General features: G+C 56.5%; 1 protein-coding gene across 12 annotated transcripts in view; it reads left to right on the plus strand.

Moving 5' to 3' along the window:
• The first annotated feature begins 475 nt into the window (after positions 1-475).
• The window catches only part of MAPT (microtubule associated protein tau), a 41,018-nt gene continuing 24,793 nt past the window's right edge, over positions 476-16,700 (plus strand). For 10 of the 12 annotated variants that reach the window (XM_077788361.1, XM_077788363.1, XM_077788365.1 and 7 more), the window contains exon 1: positions 476-576. The gene's annotated coding sequence lies outside the window, so the exon portion shown is untranslated. Of the gene's footprint in view, positions 577-2,579; positions 2,603-10,256; positions 10,345-16,700 lie in introns of those variants that run through there. The other 2 variants (XM_021538525.3, XM_021538524.3) reach the window with 2 other exon arrangements.

The raw sequence follows: 16,700 nt of genomic DNA on the forward strand, positions 1-16,700 counted from the left end.
CGGGGCCGGTCCGTGCCCCGGGGTCGGTCCGTGCCCCGGGATCGGTGAGTGCCCCGGGATCGGCTCGTGCCCCGGGATCGGTGAGTGCCCCGGGGTCGGTGAGTGCTCCGGGGTCGGTGAGTGCCCCGGGATCGGTGCGTGCCCCGGGGTCGGTGAGTGCCCCGGGGTCGGTCCGTGCCCCGGGATCGGTGCGTGCCCCGGGGCCGGTGCGTGCCCCGGTCCCGCCGCGGCTCCGGGCGGGCCGTGGTGGTGTTGGGGGCATCGCGGCGGCGCCCCCTGCCGGCCGGGCCGTGCGCGCCCCCGCTCCCGCAGACAATGGGGCGGCGGCGGCGGCGGGGGCGCGCGCGGCCCGCGGGAGGCGGGGGCGCGCGGGGGAGGGGGAAGGGGGGGGGGGCTCGGCGGCGGCGGCTCCGCGCACGCGCGCGCGCGCTCCCGCCCCGCCGGCGCGGCGAAGGTTCCGGAGCCCGCGCGCGCCCCCGCCCCGCCCGCGCCGCCGCCACCGCGCCGCTGCCACCGGCACCGCCGCTGCCACCGCCACCCGGCCCCGGTGCGGACACCCCGCGCAGCCAGCGGCAGGTACGGCGACCGGCGGCCGCGGTGGGCTGGGGCGCTGCGCCGAGCCCCCGGGCGCGCTCTCCCTTCGCCGCGCGGAGAACGGAGGTGGGGAGGGGGGGGGAAAAAATCAATCAAGGCCCGAGAAGCAAAATGCGGCCGTTTGAACCCAAAAGCGGCGGGAGGGGCGTGTCCCGGTGCCGGCGCCCCGGGGCTGCGGCAGCGCCAGGCGCGGCCCCTGCGGCAGCGCGGGCGCCCGGGGCAGGTGCGGCGGGCGGGGAGCGGCGGCGGCGGAGGATGGAGCGATGGATGGATGGAGGGATGGAGGGATGGATGGAGGGATGGATGGAGGGATGGAGGAATGGAGGAGGGCGGGTTTGGGGCTTCCTTCCCGCTTTGCGCCCGTTTCGGCCCCGTTCCTCCCGGCAGGTGGGGCCGGGGCTGCGGCAGGAGGGGCGGCAGAAGCGGGGCCATGTTCTGCAGCCGCCTCGAGGCGGGAGGCAGCGGTGATTAAAAACGGTACATTGATCAGTAATGGGAAACCGTAACGAAAAAGCGTTTCGAATTAAAAAAAAAAAAAAAAAAAAGGAAAAAAGGAGCTGCACACGCCCAGCCCCTAATTTTGCGTGGGGGGAAGCATTATTGAGGTCACGGCACCCCGGCGCTGCCCGGCTTTGTTGCACCCCCCGGTGCCCATATCGAGGGGTGTGGTGTTTAACGTGGGCGAGGTGGGTCCCATCCTGTTGAATCCCGGCTGTTTTCCAGCCCCGGATGGGAATGCCCATCCTCGTGGGTTTGGGGCTGGGGTGGTGCTCCCCAAGCATCCCAGTTCCATGCTGGGATTGCCCTTGTCGTGCTGGAATTGCCCCCTTGTCCCTTCCATCTGCCTCTTCCCCATCTGCTGTCTCTTCTTTCTTGTCCCAAAATCCCACCAGGTGGGGCGTGGAGCTGCCCTTCTTTCTGGGTTTTGCCTTTTTTACCTGTGGTTGTTGGGTATTTCTTGATTCTAAGTCTTAACTTAGCTGGGAAAAGGGAAGTTTCCTGGCCAGGTGTTTCCAGGAGCACACACCTGCCCTCCTGCCTTGGAGCAATTCAACCTGCAAAGAGCAGAAACAGCTCCTTTCAGACGAGGGATGGAGAGTTCTGCCTGCATCCCTGGCTGCCACATGAGCACAAGGGAGGATTGGCTTAGGAAAGATGATTTTTCCTGGTGTTTCTGACCACCTAGCAGCGCAATCCTGCTGCTGCTCGCAGAGGGCAGCTGCCATCACTTTAGAGGGAGTTTCTCCTTCCATTTGCTGTGGTACCACCACGCGAGGTGCAGCTCCATTTGCAGCGAGAGGCTGCTCTTGCCTGGAAGCGTGCTGGAAGGAGCAGCTGAGATGAGCTAAGCTGTCACCATTTGTATGCAGAGTATTCCCGAGCTTCCCCGGCGTGGATGTGGGCAGATGTTGGATGCGTGTCTGAATCAGTGGAACAAAATCTGCCGCTGACAATCGTTAATTTGTCTTGTCGAGCCGTGGCTGCCCGATTCCATCGTGGAAGGGTTTTGGCTCTGCTGCCAGTATCTCACATTTGGGCTGTTCAATGGCTTTCCTTGTGGGGTTCAGTTTTCTTGGCTTTATTTTTCTCAGGGTGGTCAATCAAAACAGGTCTCAGTTGGGTGTTTGCAGACTGCTTTTGAGGGGAGAAAAATGGAAACATTCTCTCTAGGAGTAAGAAATTGCCTAACCCAGTTATGCTTTGTTCCCTCTTGATACACTAAATGCTTGGTTTTCACCCCAAGATAAGCGACTTAAGGAGAAAAGCGAAGTGTTGGCTGATTCGCCTGTAGTTTGTAGAGGATTTGAACATAGAGCCATGGATGGTTTGGGTTGCAGGGAGCCTTACAGACCATCTCGTTCCACCCCCCCGCCGTGGGCAGGGACATCTTCCATTAGACCAGATTCCTGCAGCCTGCCCTGCAAGCTTCCAGGGATGGGAATCCACTGGCAGATGGGTCACAGCTGATTAAAGTACTGCATTTTCTCATTCTTTGCGTGAGATGCAGGTAGGGCTCGTGTTTTGAGACCTGGGAATGCGATGCCCACCCCACAGATGGTGTCACAGATCAGAGAGGGATGTTTATCCTGCATCAGGGGATTAACTGGGGAGAGCAGTGGTGGGAGCTGGTGAGGAGGGGATGGGCCCAGTCCCTGCAGGTGGCGAGTGCAGGTTTTGCGTGTCTCCCTCTGTCCAGCACTGTGTTAATTATTTACAGGTCAGGCTTCTAATTTGGTCTTGCTCACGCTTCCCACTCTGTATCCCCTTGCTGCCCTCTGCTTCCAGCCTCTGCCTTCCCAAGGTGTTCCATGCAAATTGTCCCTTTCCCTCTGTGCTCGAAGGACTGCGGCTTCAGGAGGACCAAGCAAATGTATTTATTTAATGTATTTTAGATATGAAAAGGGAGTGCTGTAGCTTTGTAGTTTCCTTCCCGAAAGCCATGGGAAATTCTGCTCCCCTGGCCAGACCTCACAGGATAAAAACGAGGAAAATGTGACACTGTAGCTGCCCTTTCTCCGTGAGGAAGAGCTGGGTGTAGCCAGTCAGGGATGCTCGTAGCATGCTGGCGAGGTGGGTGTTTCATCTTCTGCCTTTTGTGTTCCTCTGCTGCATTTCGGAGAACCGTGCTCCTCGTGCAGTGCTCGTTGGTCTGTGTAGCACCGGAGGCTTTTTTCCAGCGTTTTCCAGGCGTGGGATTTGGCAGCGTTTGGGCAGCCCCTTGCTGGGCTTGGCTGAGCAGTCCTGGGGCTGCAGCAGCAGGGATGGAGCACGTTGCTCCCTCTTACCTTTGTGTCCCCACGTGGAATTCGGGCTCCGCAGCACTGCGGGGCTGCTGGGGGAGCCACGCTGGGGATGTTTTGGAGCTCCTGAAAGCCTGCCTTCATCAGCACGGGAGTGGCAAATCGTCCTGACACGTCCTGCCGTGGCTGCGATCCCGCCGGAGCCATCCACGCTGGGTGTGCCCACCCCAGGCTCCCCACACATCCCTCCTGGCTGGCAGAGCGTGGAAAATGGGATCACCAGGCACTGTCTAAGGGGAAATGCTCAGGGTGGCCGGTCCCTTTCTTCCCGAAAGCAAGATTATTCAAAAGCTGGAAGAAAGCTGTGGATTTGAGTTTGTCTTGAGCAGAATAATCTTATTTTGTTGAGGCTTGGCTGTGGTGTTGGTGTCCTCTGGGGCAGTGCTGCTAATTTAGCTGTAGGAATGCTCTGACACTTGATGAATGAGTCAGGGAAGAGCCAGGGCACTGGTTTCCACCTGGCTCCCAGTATTTTCCAGTTTGCTCAGCTTGCTGGCTGGCGAGGTCGGTCGGCTTGTAGGCTGGCCGGGTGACTCCTGTGGGGCTGGACTGAGAGGTGGGAGCCTGCAGTGCAGTGCCTTGGGCTTGTGGCACTCCTGGGTGATGCTGGCAGGGCGTTGGGGCTGCTGGAATTGGCAGCAGGAATTTGGGGGGGTCGTGGTTCTGCACACGGATAAAGCTGCCGACCCTGAGCAAAATGGTCGTGGCTGATGCTGCCTGGCTCCTTCTGAGGTCTGCAAACCCACGAGTCTGTGGAAAAGCACTGAGAGCCCTTTCCTGAGGCAGAACGGGCCTCTCTGGCTGCCTTGGAGTAGCTGAGGCTGTCAAGCCCCGGGGGGATCGCTCCCCTGGGGTACCTGTCCTGTGGCTGGGTGCAGGGGAGCCCCAGCTGAGCATCCTGCCTGCTCCAGCCTCAGCTGAGAGCAGCAGCAGCTCTCTGAGGCCTCTCCCTGCTGCTGCCGTGGCAGCAGAGCTGGGCTGCCTTTCTGGGTTTTTCTGCCAATGCAGTGTAATCTCTTTCTTCCTCAGGGGCTCTGCTGGCTTCGCTGTGGTGCTCCAACTCCAGAGCCGGCTGATGGAGCCTGGGGCTCGCCCCAGGGGCACATCCTTGGGGTTGGGGGTGCTCGTCATTGAACTGGGTAGGGCTGGACCCGCGGGGCTCTGCCTGCCCGTGGAGATGGAGAAGGAAGCAATTGCAGCAGCTGCTCGGGCTGCTGATCGTGCAGAGCAGCACAGAGATGTTCCCACTCACCCGGCAGCACTCCTGGGAGGAGGATTAGGGTGAGAGGTCTGGGGCAGAGGGGGTGGGTTTGGGGAAACCTCACTGAGCACCTCACTGCTCCTTCGTGGAGATGTGGAGCTCCTGCTCTGTGCAGTGCTGTTCCCAGCTGCCTTTTTGGCATGAGCAGCCCTCAGTCCCAAGCTGTCTTTGCAGGTCACCCCCGGAGGTGCTGGATGCAGCAGAATTGTGGCCCTTTAGGTAAACCCCTCTGGGGTGTTTAAGTTGGGTGCAGCTCTGCTGTGAGGCACTGGGTGAATCTGAGTGTCTCTTGCAGCAGGATGGATCTCCCTCCTCCATCTGTGAGCTGGAGCTTTGTTTTACACTGAAATCTGCTGGTTGTAGGCTGGGTTTTTTTAAGCGCCTGTGGAAAGCATGTGTGGTTTACACTGGAGTCTGGAGGAGAAGTATCTGTGCCTTTAGACTTGAGTGGGTTTTCTTTGCAAGTCTAATGAGCTTGTTGCTCTTCAGAAATCAATCCACTGGTTTGTCCCTTTTCTTTCCTAGCAGACCAATTAGTAAAGGTGGTCATAGCACACAGCGTGGCTCCTGTTTCCAGTGTCTCTTCTTTAAATATCCGAGGCAAGGGAGCACCAGGGGATACCTTCTGTGCAGCTAAAAGGATTATTGCTGCACTTGGGCTAATTATTTCCATCTTTGCAGCCTCTGCGCTCTACCTGCCCTGACCTCTGTTCCTCGAGCAGGTCTGGTGTCACTGCCTGTGTGTCCTTGCCTCTCTGCCTTCCCTCAGCGCTGTCCTCCCGAGCAGGGGCTGTTCCTCCCTGGGGAGGCAGAGGGATTTGTCCCCAGGAGCTCGGACGATGCCCTCAGGCACAGGGTGGGACTGTGGGGGTGGATGATCGTTGTGGTCCCTTTTAAGTGGGGATATTCCACGATCCCCAGGGAGCTGGGGCTCAGCTCTGGGATGGCAAGGACGGAGGCTGGAGGGGACGTGGAGGGATGAGGCGCAGTCCTAAGGGGCAGGAAGGGCTGCCTTAACTCTTCAGCACTTCAAGGGAGGTGATGAAACCACTCCTGTTGAGGGGTTTGAATAGCACGCTGAGACTTCCAAGGGCTTTCTGCCACTTCTCAGCGCTGCTCTCTGTGGCTCCCCCCAGCTCCTGCCCCGGGCTGGCTGCCTGGAAGTGCCAGATGTAATTTCAGATGGATTTCATCAGTGTCTCGAGTCAGTTGCTGCAGAATGAAATTCCAGGAGGTGTTTGTAAATGACTCAAAAAATCTAAAGAAGCCTCTCCTGTGTCTCCTGAGGCCATCCAGCTCAGCCTGTTTGTGCAGGGCTGGAGATTCACTTTTGAGATAAACCGTTTTCTGCGCACTTGGAAGTCTTTGCAGGGCTGCACTTTTGAAGCCGAAATTGTAGCGGAGATGTTCAGATGGTAAAATTGTTCCCTGTCCCAGGAAACACTTTATCTGTGCTTTGATTAAAGGTTACTTGAATCCTGGCTGCCTTGGCGCGGCCTCGGAGCGGGGTGTGAGCGGTGCTCAGCAGCAGCTCCGCTCCTTCTCTGAGAAGTGACAGGTCACTTCGCCTGAGCTTCCTGGGGCAGGGAGCACATCTGGCCAGCTGTGCACCTCCCCAGCCAAACCGCTGGCAGGCAGGGCTGTCACACTCGGGATGAGGGGCCACCGAGGCTCGTCCTGGCTGGTGTCAGGATGGGCAGAGGGAGAAGGGGCTGCTCCTGCTCTTTGTGTTAGTTTGGCTGCCAGAGAGACTGTCCCAGGAGAAGGGATAATCTGGAGGGATTGGTCCGTGTTTGTGTCCCCTCGGGGTTATGCGAGGAGCCCTTGTATGAAGATGACATTTACATCTGCAGCTGTACTTGACTTTGGTAGGGTCAGAAGAGAAGAAATGTAAGATTTGGAAATGTGGCTCGTGTTCCTGCCCTAGTGCTGACCCACCTGGTACAAAGTGCTGACTCCTCCCTGCAGGAGCCGAGTGTCCATTTCCCTCCTCAGATCCTGGTGTGATGCTGGCATTGAGTTACCTGTGCGCTTCAAGGTGAGACCCGAGAGGAAGCTGGGTGATGTGGCAGGGCTGGAGCTTCTCCTGCTCTCTGCTGGTAGCTGTAGTTTGTGGCGTTAGTGAGCCCAAAGCTGGGATTTAATCCAAAGTCAGAATTGCCTTTTGTGGTTGATTTTCAGCTCCCACTGACTGAATTCAAGGGCAGCCTCTACCCTGAGCAAATTCTGCCCTCTGAAGTTTCTACTTATATGTGGTTTTACCTCCTGCCTCATCAGCATGACAAAGGGTGCTGCCTGGAGCTGCCTGGAGGGATTTGTACTAGAAGCTTTTAACAATGGACGTCTCCAAATTGGACAGAAAACTACACGGTTTTCCCTCAGCATTTCCCGGTGTAATAATGGGGAGCCTGGCAGGCGTGAATAGGAAGAAGTAAGACATGTTGCTGTTGGGAGCAAAAAGGAAAGCAGGTAAAATCTGTTCAGGCTGTGGCATGGCTTGGAGTCACTGCCTGGGAGAACAGATTTAGAGAGGATGGGACCAGAATGAGGGCATTGGAACCAAAATGAGGACACTGGACAAAGGGAGTGACTCTGGGGTTTGTGGAACCCTGCGGGGTTGTGGTGGTGGTGGGTGATCCAAAAAGGGCAGCTGTGAGCAGGAGGATCCGTGGTGCTCCCTGGTTCTGTTCTCATCCCGAGCAGCAGCTCGGGCAGGTGCCAGCTCCGAGCACCCTGTGCACCCCTGGGCACGTTCTGTCTGCTCCCCTTGCTCATCCCTGTCTCCTGCCCTGTCCTGTCCTGTCCTGTCTGCTCCACTGGCTTGTCCCTCTCTCCTGTCCTGTCCTGTCTGCTCTCCTGGCTCGTCCCTGTCTCCTGTCCTGTCCTGTCTGCTCTCCTGGCTCATCCCTCTCTCCTGTCCTGTCCTGTCTGCTCTCCTGGCTCATCCCTCTCTCCTGTCCTGTCCTGTCTGCTCTCCTGGCTCGTCCCTCTCTCCTGTCCTGTCCTGTCTGCTCCCCTGGCTTGTCCCTCTCTCCTGTCCTGTCCTGTCCTGTCCTGTCTGCTCCCCTGGCTCGTCCCTGTCTCCTGTCCTGTCCTGTCTGCTCCCCTGGCTCGTCCCTCTCTCCTGTCCTGTCCTGTCTGCTCTCCTGGCTCGTCCCTCTCTCCTGTCCTGTCCTGTCTGCTCTCCTGGCTCGTCCCTCTCTCCTGTCCTGTCCTGTCTGCTCCCCTGGCTCGTCCCTCTCTCCTGTCCTGTCCTGTCTGCTCCCCTGGCTCGTCCCTCTCTCCTGTCCTGTCCTGTCTGCTCCCCTGGCTCGTCCCTCTCTCCTGTCCTGTCCTGTCTGCTCCCCTGGCTCGTCCCTCTCTCCTGTCCTGTCCTGTCCTGTCCTGTCTGCTCTCCTGGCTTGTCCCTCTCTCCTGTTCTCCCTCTCCCCGTTCCAGATGAAACCTGCCTGGCAGCCCCAGCTCCGTGCTGGTGCTTGCCTGGCCCCTGCCTTGGGCAGGAGCTCAGTGACCCGGCCTGCTGAGAGCAAGGTGGGGACCCAGCTGCCTGCAGGATGTGGAATTCCAGCACCGGGAATTGCTGAGCTGCATCCTCATTTCGTGGTTTTGGAGCTTACTTTGCAGGAATTCTGCTTTTTGCCCCATTTCAGTGGTAGCTGGGTTACTTTGCCAGCTCCTCCCTTCCCCCGGGCCCCTCCGGGCAGGAGGTGAAGAATGAATACTCTTTAATGGGAAGGCACTTATTAATGCTTAATCTCTCAAATATGTCACTGCTTTTGTGTCTAATAACAGGGCTTATTGTCACGGCTGTCTGAGGCCGTGCCCAGCTCCAGAGCAGGTTTCATCAGCCGCTGTTGCTCGTAGAGGAGTTTTGGAGCCCGTTTGCTCTGTCAGCATCCAGGAGCCTCCCGGTGCTTAATTCTTAAATGGGAAAATCCTGCTCAGGGTTGTGGTGTTTGTGTCCAGCGAGCAGCACCTGCCCGGGGGAAGAGCCGGGGGGAAGCAGGCTTGGGAGGGAGCTGGGCGGGTGTAAAGTGACTTTTTGAGTAAGGATTGCTGGGCAATGGGGTGCTGCAGCCGGGGAAAAGGCGTGAATGGTTCTCATCAGTGCAGAGGGGCAGGGTGGGAGGCGGGTGACGCTTTTGGGCTTGCTGGGGGGAGCAGAGGGCTCCTGCCCGCCTCGGTCGGGGATGACAAAGCCGCGCTTTAGGTGTGCTCGGAGCCTCTCCGGAGGGGCTGGCTCCATCCATGCACGCTGCAAACAAGGCGCTGACACACCGTGTCCTCCGGCCTTTGTTTTAGTGCTGCAGACAGAGCCCTGACCCCGCCACATGAACGGAGCCCTCGGAACCCGAGAGCCGAGCCAGATTATTTTAGGGCAGACGAGAGGCTGCAGGCAGGCGCTCCCTCCGTACATGTGACACAGAGCTGCATTTAGAGCTGCAAGAGGATGAAATCCCCGAGGAGGCTGATTGCACCTCGTTTATTTTTAACAAATGTACTGGGGAAGATTGAGCTGGAATTCCGAGACTTGGGGCAGGCTTAAATTCGGACAATTTCCCTCATCCCTGTGAGAAGGAAGATTGGCACCAAATGGGCCAATTCCTGGGGAAGATGAAATGCATGTGGATTATGGATTTTTTTTAAACTTTTTCTTCCTTTAGCCTTTGGGTTAAGAGGAGAAATAATGGTTTTACAACTCTTTGGCTGAATTTATGGTCCGTGTTCCCATGTGGATTGTCACTTAGTCACACTGCCTGCATCTGCTTGTGCTGCGAATCTGCTCATCGGCCCCATAAAACTAAAATCAAGACAAGACAGATTGCTGCTTGATTGTCATCCCAAGTGGCCGAAACTGGGCAAAGACCAGCTGGGGAGAGACATCCGAGAGCTCAGTAGGGATGTTTTGGTATAAAGGTTTTTATTTGCTGTTCATCCTTACTGTAAAATCCTCGTTTGTCTTGTGCCTCAGCACGAACTGTGCTCCCTTGTTAGGAGGAATAAAGGTACAAATGCAGCTCCTGTTGGGGTTTTGTGTTAGAAGGAAGAGCTCTGGCGCTGGAATTCTGTGAGCTTGCGCAGGGGGTGGGAGACGCGACCGCTGGTGCCTGGCCAGCCCCGGGCAGTGGGATCAGCTCCTCCTGGAGCAGGGCTGGAGCTCCCGGCTGCTTTTGGGGTGCCCACCTGCTTCCCCTGGGCTGGCGAGTCCCAGTCCCCCCCTCCCTGTCGGGAAATGAAGGATTCTCTCATCCCTGCGCTCAGCTCTCCTGCTGATGCTTGTTTGTTTTCTCTCTTGAGATTTTCCAGATTAGGCTTTTTCCCCCCACCCTGCATTTATCTTCTTACTGACCTGATACAGATTTAATCTTAAAAATGGAGCTTTTCATATTAGTAAATACAGTTGTGAACATTTCAGGGGACAGTGTTTTTCTGCTGTTACACAACAACATGAAAGCAAAGCAGAAACACTTGATGAATGTCCTATTGTTTGTTGTCTTTCGGCATTAAAGAATGAAAGATGATGTTCAGGAAACACACTGTGACTTTTGACCTCATCTGAAGAGCCTCTGAGTCACGAAAAACAAAAATAATTCAGCAGAGCCAGACAGAAGCTAAAAGAGGCATCGCAGCTCTGGCTGCGGGGTGGCTGCTGGGGGAGGACAGGTCCTGCTGGAGCCCCGCAAGCTGGTGAGACCCGATGTGTTTGCTGCTTTCTAGGCTGAGGGCCCGGCGTGTCGGGAGTCATTGCTCTGTATTTGTGTTTCTCTGTATTTGTGGAGTGTCCTGGAGAGGCTCCCGCGGCCTTCCTGGAGCTGGAGCTGGGCGCTGCGGGGCCGGGGACGCTGGTGCCCAGCCTGGGTGCCAGGGGGCTGGCAGTGGCGGCTTGCTGGGACGAGCAGGGCGCGGGAGGCTGGGGGTGCCAGGGGGCAGCTGGGCTTGTCCAGGCTGGGGACGCCTGGTGCTGCTGCTGGACACCCGGCCTGGCCCTGCCGTGCCCTGGCGCCCTGGAATGCGCTCCTGCAGCCGGGCTGGGCTCTGCAGGAGGGGAGCAGGGCTCCCCGGGCAGCCTCACCTGCCTTGGCTTCCCCTGCCTGCCTTTCTGTCGCTGCCACAGCGACGCCAGCCATGCTGGCGTGACGGTAGCTGGAGCAGATGGTGCCGTTGTCATCATTTTATTTTCTATAAAATGCACTGAAACAGCTCAAAATAACTTTAGAAATGGTGGCCCAATCCATGAAGAATGTTTTCCTGGCCCTGAGAAAATCTCCTGCAACAGTGGCCACAAGGCTCTCCTGGTTTTGTCTCATCTGCCCTGGCTGGGATCGCTCACTAGATTGGAGCTGTGGCATGAAGAATCTTTCATATTTAATATCTTCATTACTGTGGCAGCATTGAATATTCCCAGAACTTCTGTCAGGGTGCAGCAAATATTGTCAGCACTGTGAAATCAAAGAAAGAGGAGCAGCTGAGATCAAAGCAAGCAATAAACACATACCTTGTGTCTCACAGTGTCTTTCTCCAGCCCGAGGCAAAACTCGGTGGGGCTCAGGTGCAGCTGGGTGGTGGCTGGTGCTGGCACAGCACCGGCCTGGCAATTTTTGCATCAAATGCAGACCACTTCACCTAGCCTCGGTGGTGCAGTGTCCAGGGCTCACAGCAGGCTGCAGGGTGTCCCAGCCCTGGCTCTGGGCACCCCTGGGTGCTGCTCTGCTGCAGCCAGGCAGGCAGAGCCGTGCTGCTCCTGCTGGGCCCAGGGCTGGGCTCTGCTGCCCAGCTCTGGCTTTGGAGCCCACGGGAGGAGCAAGAGCAGAGCTGAGGATCACAGCCTGTCTCCGACACCCGTGGATCGATCACCCTGGGGCTCAGCTCTGCCCAGCGTGGGGATTCTCACCCTCGTGCTCCTGGGGCTGTTTCATGTGTGGCTGGCTGACAGAGTGACTTTTGGGGTGTTCCTCAGCTCTTTGCTGGGCTGAATTTCATTGCAGGGAGCTCAGGACGGGTGTAGCAGTGCTCAGAGTCCTCCCAGCGGGGCTGTGCTGGGGGAGATGGGGGGGATTCTGTGTCCACCAGCCCGTCCCTGCCTTGGGAGTGGATTGGTACCTGCTGGAGCAGGAAATAAGTTCTGTCAGCTTGTTCCTGGCCTCATATGAATGGAGGAAACTGCGATAGCCATGAGACACTGCTGGCCACACGAAGTGCTCTGTGTTTGTTGGGTGGCAGGTGAGCCCTGGCAGGCTCCTGTGCCCGCTCTGCTCTGCCAGGTCTGTGCTCTGCTCATCCTGGCCACATCCCCCACAGTTCCACGGAGCCACTCAGGGGCGCGTGGCACCGTCAGCCAGCGGGGATGGGAGCCTGCTTTTCCTTCTTCAGGCAATGCAATCTCTCAGAAAAGCCATTTCTGCCTCCTCACGGCATCCTCGCCAGCCCGGGTGAAGCAGTCCCTTGATGGGGCAGAACAGCTGCTGTGCCATCGATTGTCCCAATGCATTAAGACTCCGGGGGCATTTTTGGGAACTTCTTTTCCCTCTTTTCCCTCTCCCCTCATTTCTGGTGGCAGTGGGCAGGCTGGGAGAGCAGAGTCTGTCCTGGCCTCTGCCGTGCCTGGTGTTGCAGCCACATCTGGGCATAAGCCCAGCCTTGGAAAGGCAGTGCTGGGGGAATATTTCAGCATTTTCTGTTAGGTAAATAATGACTGCTACAAGCCTGAGAGCTGTCGAGCCCGCCTTAAAAGCTGCAGCAGCAGGGGGGATGCTCTGATTTGCAGCAGGTTGGGCTCAGCCTGGGATGGGAAGAGTCAAAGAGAATTAGCTGGTAAATAAGATCTGCCTTCTCTTTGATCCGCTCTACGTGTTCAACTGCTTAAAGGCTTCCCAAGCAAGCAGGATTTTGGGGAGGAAGAATTTATCCCCCCACCGACCATCTCGGGGCTCAGTGAAACGCGCGACTGCAAGATGCTGTAGCAGGGGGTGGGAAGAAATCCGAAGGCAGCCTGGCAAATCCCTGCCAAAGAGGCTTCTCTCCCCTCTCTGCAAAGAGCCTGCTGAGCACTCAGGGCAGCCTTTCAAACCGCTGCTGCTTCCTCTTCTGCTGCCACCTAAGCCCCTCTGCTCAGAGCCCTAATCTGGCTGAAGTTAGTGGACTTAGGGGCAGCCTGAGTTTTGCATCATGTTATGGAATGAGCTGGGTGATCTGGGGGGCAGCACCTCCCTGGCTGTGGGCACCCTGAAACGCCCTCCGAGAGCTCACGGGGAGGGCTGGGGTCTGCGCTGGCCTCGTGGGGTGAGCCTGGCCAGAAGTGAGGAGGAAATGAAGAAGAAAATCAAGGAAGGAAGATCCATTTCGTGCCTGGAGATGCTGCAGGAGGGAATGGAGCTGCTCAGGTTTCGGGTGAGGTGAAGGTGGAGCAGGTCACAGTTGTTTTATTTGGGCACAGTTATTTTATCTTGCAGACAAACGCACTCCCCACTCCTGCAGCTCAGGCCGTGGGCTGGGGTTTTGTGCTGGATAATCTGGTCTCTAATTGCTGCCCTGCTCCGAGGCAGCTGCTGAACTGGGCCTAAGCTGATTTGGGATGGCAAATTCTGTTAGTTTAATTCTCAGCAACCCTGAGGAACTTAGCAGGATGCAAGTGAGTGTTCCTTGGGTTTTCTCTGGCCGGGAGCCTGCTCTGGAGATCCCCGTGGTGTCCCCTGGCCGTGGGCAGGTTCTGCAGGGTCTGAGAGGGACTCTGAGGAATGGATGTCCAGCGTGAGTGATGAGACTCCTGTGCCCCAAAAGCTGCTCTGCTCTGAGCCCAAACCCATCTCATGTCTCTCTGAACAGTGTCCAGCTCTTGGGGAAAGGGGCAAAAGTTTAGACCTTCAAGGAGTTACTTAAACTATAATAAATATAGGAAAATCATAAAAAGAAAAAAGGAAGCATGCATTTTGGAGGCAGTTTCTTTTGCAACTCTGTCCTATTGCTCCAAGAGGCATTTATCTGTCTTTGAACCTCAAAGAAGTTTTCTGTCCTCTTGACTAGATAGCCTGAAATTCCATGTAATTTCTCAGCTCGCTGCATATTAGTGCCTGCAATTAATGAGATCATCGTCCATATTCCTTCCTCTGTCAACTTCTGGGAAAAACACTACTTGGAGAAGTACACAAAGGAGATGAAAAGGAAGTTGCTCATGAATTATGAAGAGCCTTTCAGGCTGATGTTGTTTCACGGTGCTGTCACTCTGTTTTAATTATGCAATTCAGATGGAATGATGCTTTTTTAAAGCCCTGGTTGTGTTTGATCACCTTTCAGAGGTAACACTTAGCTCGTGTTTGTTGAATTTTCATTTTTAACAACAAGAGCGAGTGCTTTGTGCCCTTTCTGATTAAATAACGGGGAAGGAAGATGCTGAGCAGGAGACAATAGCCAGGAGGCTTGGGAGTTACCTGGGTGATCATTTGGGTATTTTGGGGTTATCCTGTGGCTGGCATGAAGGGTGGAGCTGCTCGGTTGGGCTCGCTGGGTCCCAAACCCAGCCAGCATCTCTGCAGGCCTGCACTGTCCTGCTGCAGTGTTCCTTTTTGTGTTTGCTGCCAAGGCCGGGTTTATTTTGGGCTGGGCTGTGTAAATCGAGCCTCTGCTCCAGCCTTGTGACCCCGGGCTGGTCCCTGCTCTGCTCCCGGGGCCGTGCCCGCCGTGCCCCACTCGGAGCCTGGCACGGAGGGCTGGGGGAGGCTGTTCCAGATGTCTGGCACAGGTTACACATCTGGGTGCTCCCAGCTCTGCCCTCTGCCCCTGCCCTCCGTGGGGCACCTTGCTCTCAGCTGGGCTGCACCTGGGGTTTATCTCCCTTCCACTGCAGAGAAACTTTTGGCCAAAGGTGTGCGAGTTTGGGCTGCCTGCCTTAGCGTGGGCTCGGAGCCCTGCCGGGCAGAGGGTGCTGGGGGCTTTCTGTGGGGTTTTTTGGGTTCCCAGGGGCTGCAGGGTGGTGGCTCTGCTGTGCTGCTGGGCTGTTCTGGCTGTGCCCAGTCCTGGTGCCTCTTTGGTGGCCGGGCAGGAATCGCTGCTGCAGACTGGACGTGGGGCTGGGGACGAAGAGCAGCTCTGGGGTGACCTTGTGTGGCCTTCCAGCATCTGCAGAAAATGGGAAACACTGGGAAATACTTCCAAGGACCTGCAGCGACGGGACAGGGGAATGGATTCCAACTGAGAGAGGAGGTTTGGAGTAGATATTAGGAGGATGCTCTTCCCTGGGAGGGCGGGCAGGCCCTGGCACAGCTGCCCTGGATCCCTGGCAGTGCCCAAGGCCAGGCTGGATGGGGCTTGTCCCAACTTTCTGGGACAGTGGGAGGCGTTGCTGCCACGGCAGGGTGGCACTGGATGGGCTTTGAGGTCCCTCCCAACACCAGGAGGGCTTCAGGTCTGGAAAACGAGAGGTTTGGAGGAGCTGTTAATGATGGGATAGGCTGTTGCTTTTTAGATAGTGTCCCTGGTTAAGGAGAATAGTTCTGCTGGGGATGGATAAGGTTCTTTGGGGGGTTTGTGCTTTATCTGCCATGCAGAGGGTGCTGTTCAAGTTTATCTCTGTGCAGCTTTCTTTGCTCTAATTATGCATCACTGAGCCACTGCTTAAAGGCGGGGCTGGTTTTACACTTTTAAGCATATTTTAGAATTTTTTTTTTCCCCTTGATGTTATGTTTTTCTCTGAGAGGGATTTCCCCTTCCCCCACTCAAAAGGAAAAACAAAGAGGATTACCATTATGGACTTCTTTCAGAATTTTCATTCCATCCTTGAGAATTCGAATCTAGAATCTGTCATTTTAATAAGATTTAAATTCTCTTTGGTCACATGAATTCATGACCTGAGTGAAAACCCAAGGCCAAGCTGAGGCTTTCCTCCCTCCCTGTCTCTTGGCTCTGGTGCCAGGTGGTTTTGTTCCCCACCAGGGCACTCGTGGAGCAGCAGGAGGACGCTGTGCTCCATCTGCTGGGAGATGTTTCTGCTCTCCAGAGCGATCCAGGGTCCCCTGAGTGTCTCAGTGATGGACCTCCATGTTTTGGCCGTGCTTTTTTCCCTGTAAGAGGAAGGCAGCTCTTCCTCTCTGTCTCTGAAAAATTGATGGCTGCATCCCCCCGAGCCCCCCGAGCTGCATCGTGCGGTGCCATGGGGGGGTGGGGGCTGGCCCTGCCTGTCCCTGGGCAGCACGGGCAGGGCACAGCACCCCAGTGCTCTGCACAGCCCTGGCCCTTCCTTCGTGCTGGAGAGCCTGGCACTGGCTGGCAGTGCAGGCAGGTGAGCAGCAGCCCTGCCCGCAGCAGCCTCTGCTGAACCCAGCACTGCTGCAGCGCAGGGGCTGCAGCGCTGCATCCTGGAGAAATGCAGGGACTACCCCAGGCTGCATCCTGGAGAAATGCAGGGACTACCCCAGGCTGCATCCCGGAGAAATGCAGGGACTACCCCAGGCTGCATCCTGGAGAAATGCAGGGACTTCCCCAGGCTGCATCCTGGAGAAATGCAGGGACTTTCCCAGGCTGCATCCTGGAGAAATGCAGGGACTACCCCAGGCTGCATCCCGGAGAAATGCAGGGACTACCCCAGGCTGCAGCCCTGCATGCCCGGAGAAATGCAGGGACTTTCCCAGGCTGCAGCCCTGCATGCCCAGAGAAATGCAGGGACTTTCCCAGGCTGCATCCTGGAGAAATGCAGGGACTTCCCCAGGCTGCAGCCCTGCATGCCCGGAGAAATGCAAGGCCTGACGTAATCAATATGACCCTTTGAGCACTAGGAGGAAGGCAGCCATATGTCCAAATAATTAGGGCCCACTAATTAGAGCAAAAATTAGGTATTTAATTCTTTCTTATTTTATACCTCCATTTTTGTGGGTGATTTCATTCCAGTGCAAGCTCTCCAGCCTCCTTGGTTCTCCAGTGCTGTCAAATGGCTTTGTAGCTGTCTAAGGCAGTAATTAAATTGCAGAGTCATCTTGCTAAGGCTTAAAAAAAGCTGGCTGAGAGATCTGGTTACTGGCCCTGGAGTTTCTCTTGTGTGGTTCCATACATCCAGT

Source organism: Lonchura striata, chromosome 25 (assembly GCF_046129695.1).
Source record: "Lonchura striata isolate bLonStr1 chromosome 25, bLonStr1.mat, whole genome shotgun sequence".
NCBI lineage: Eukaryota > Metazoa > Chordata > Aves > Passeriformes > Estrildidae > Lonchura > Lonchura striata.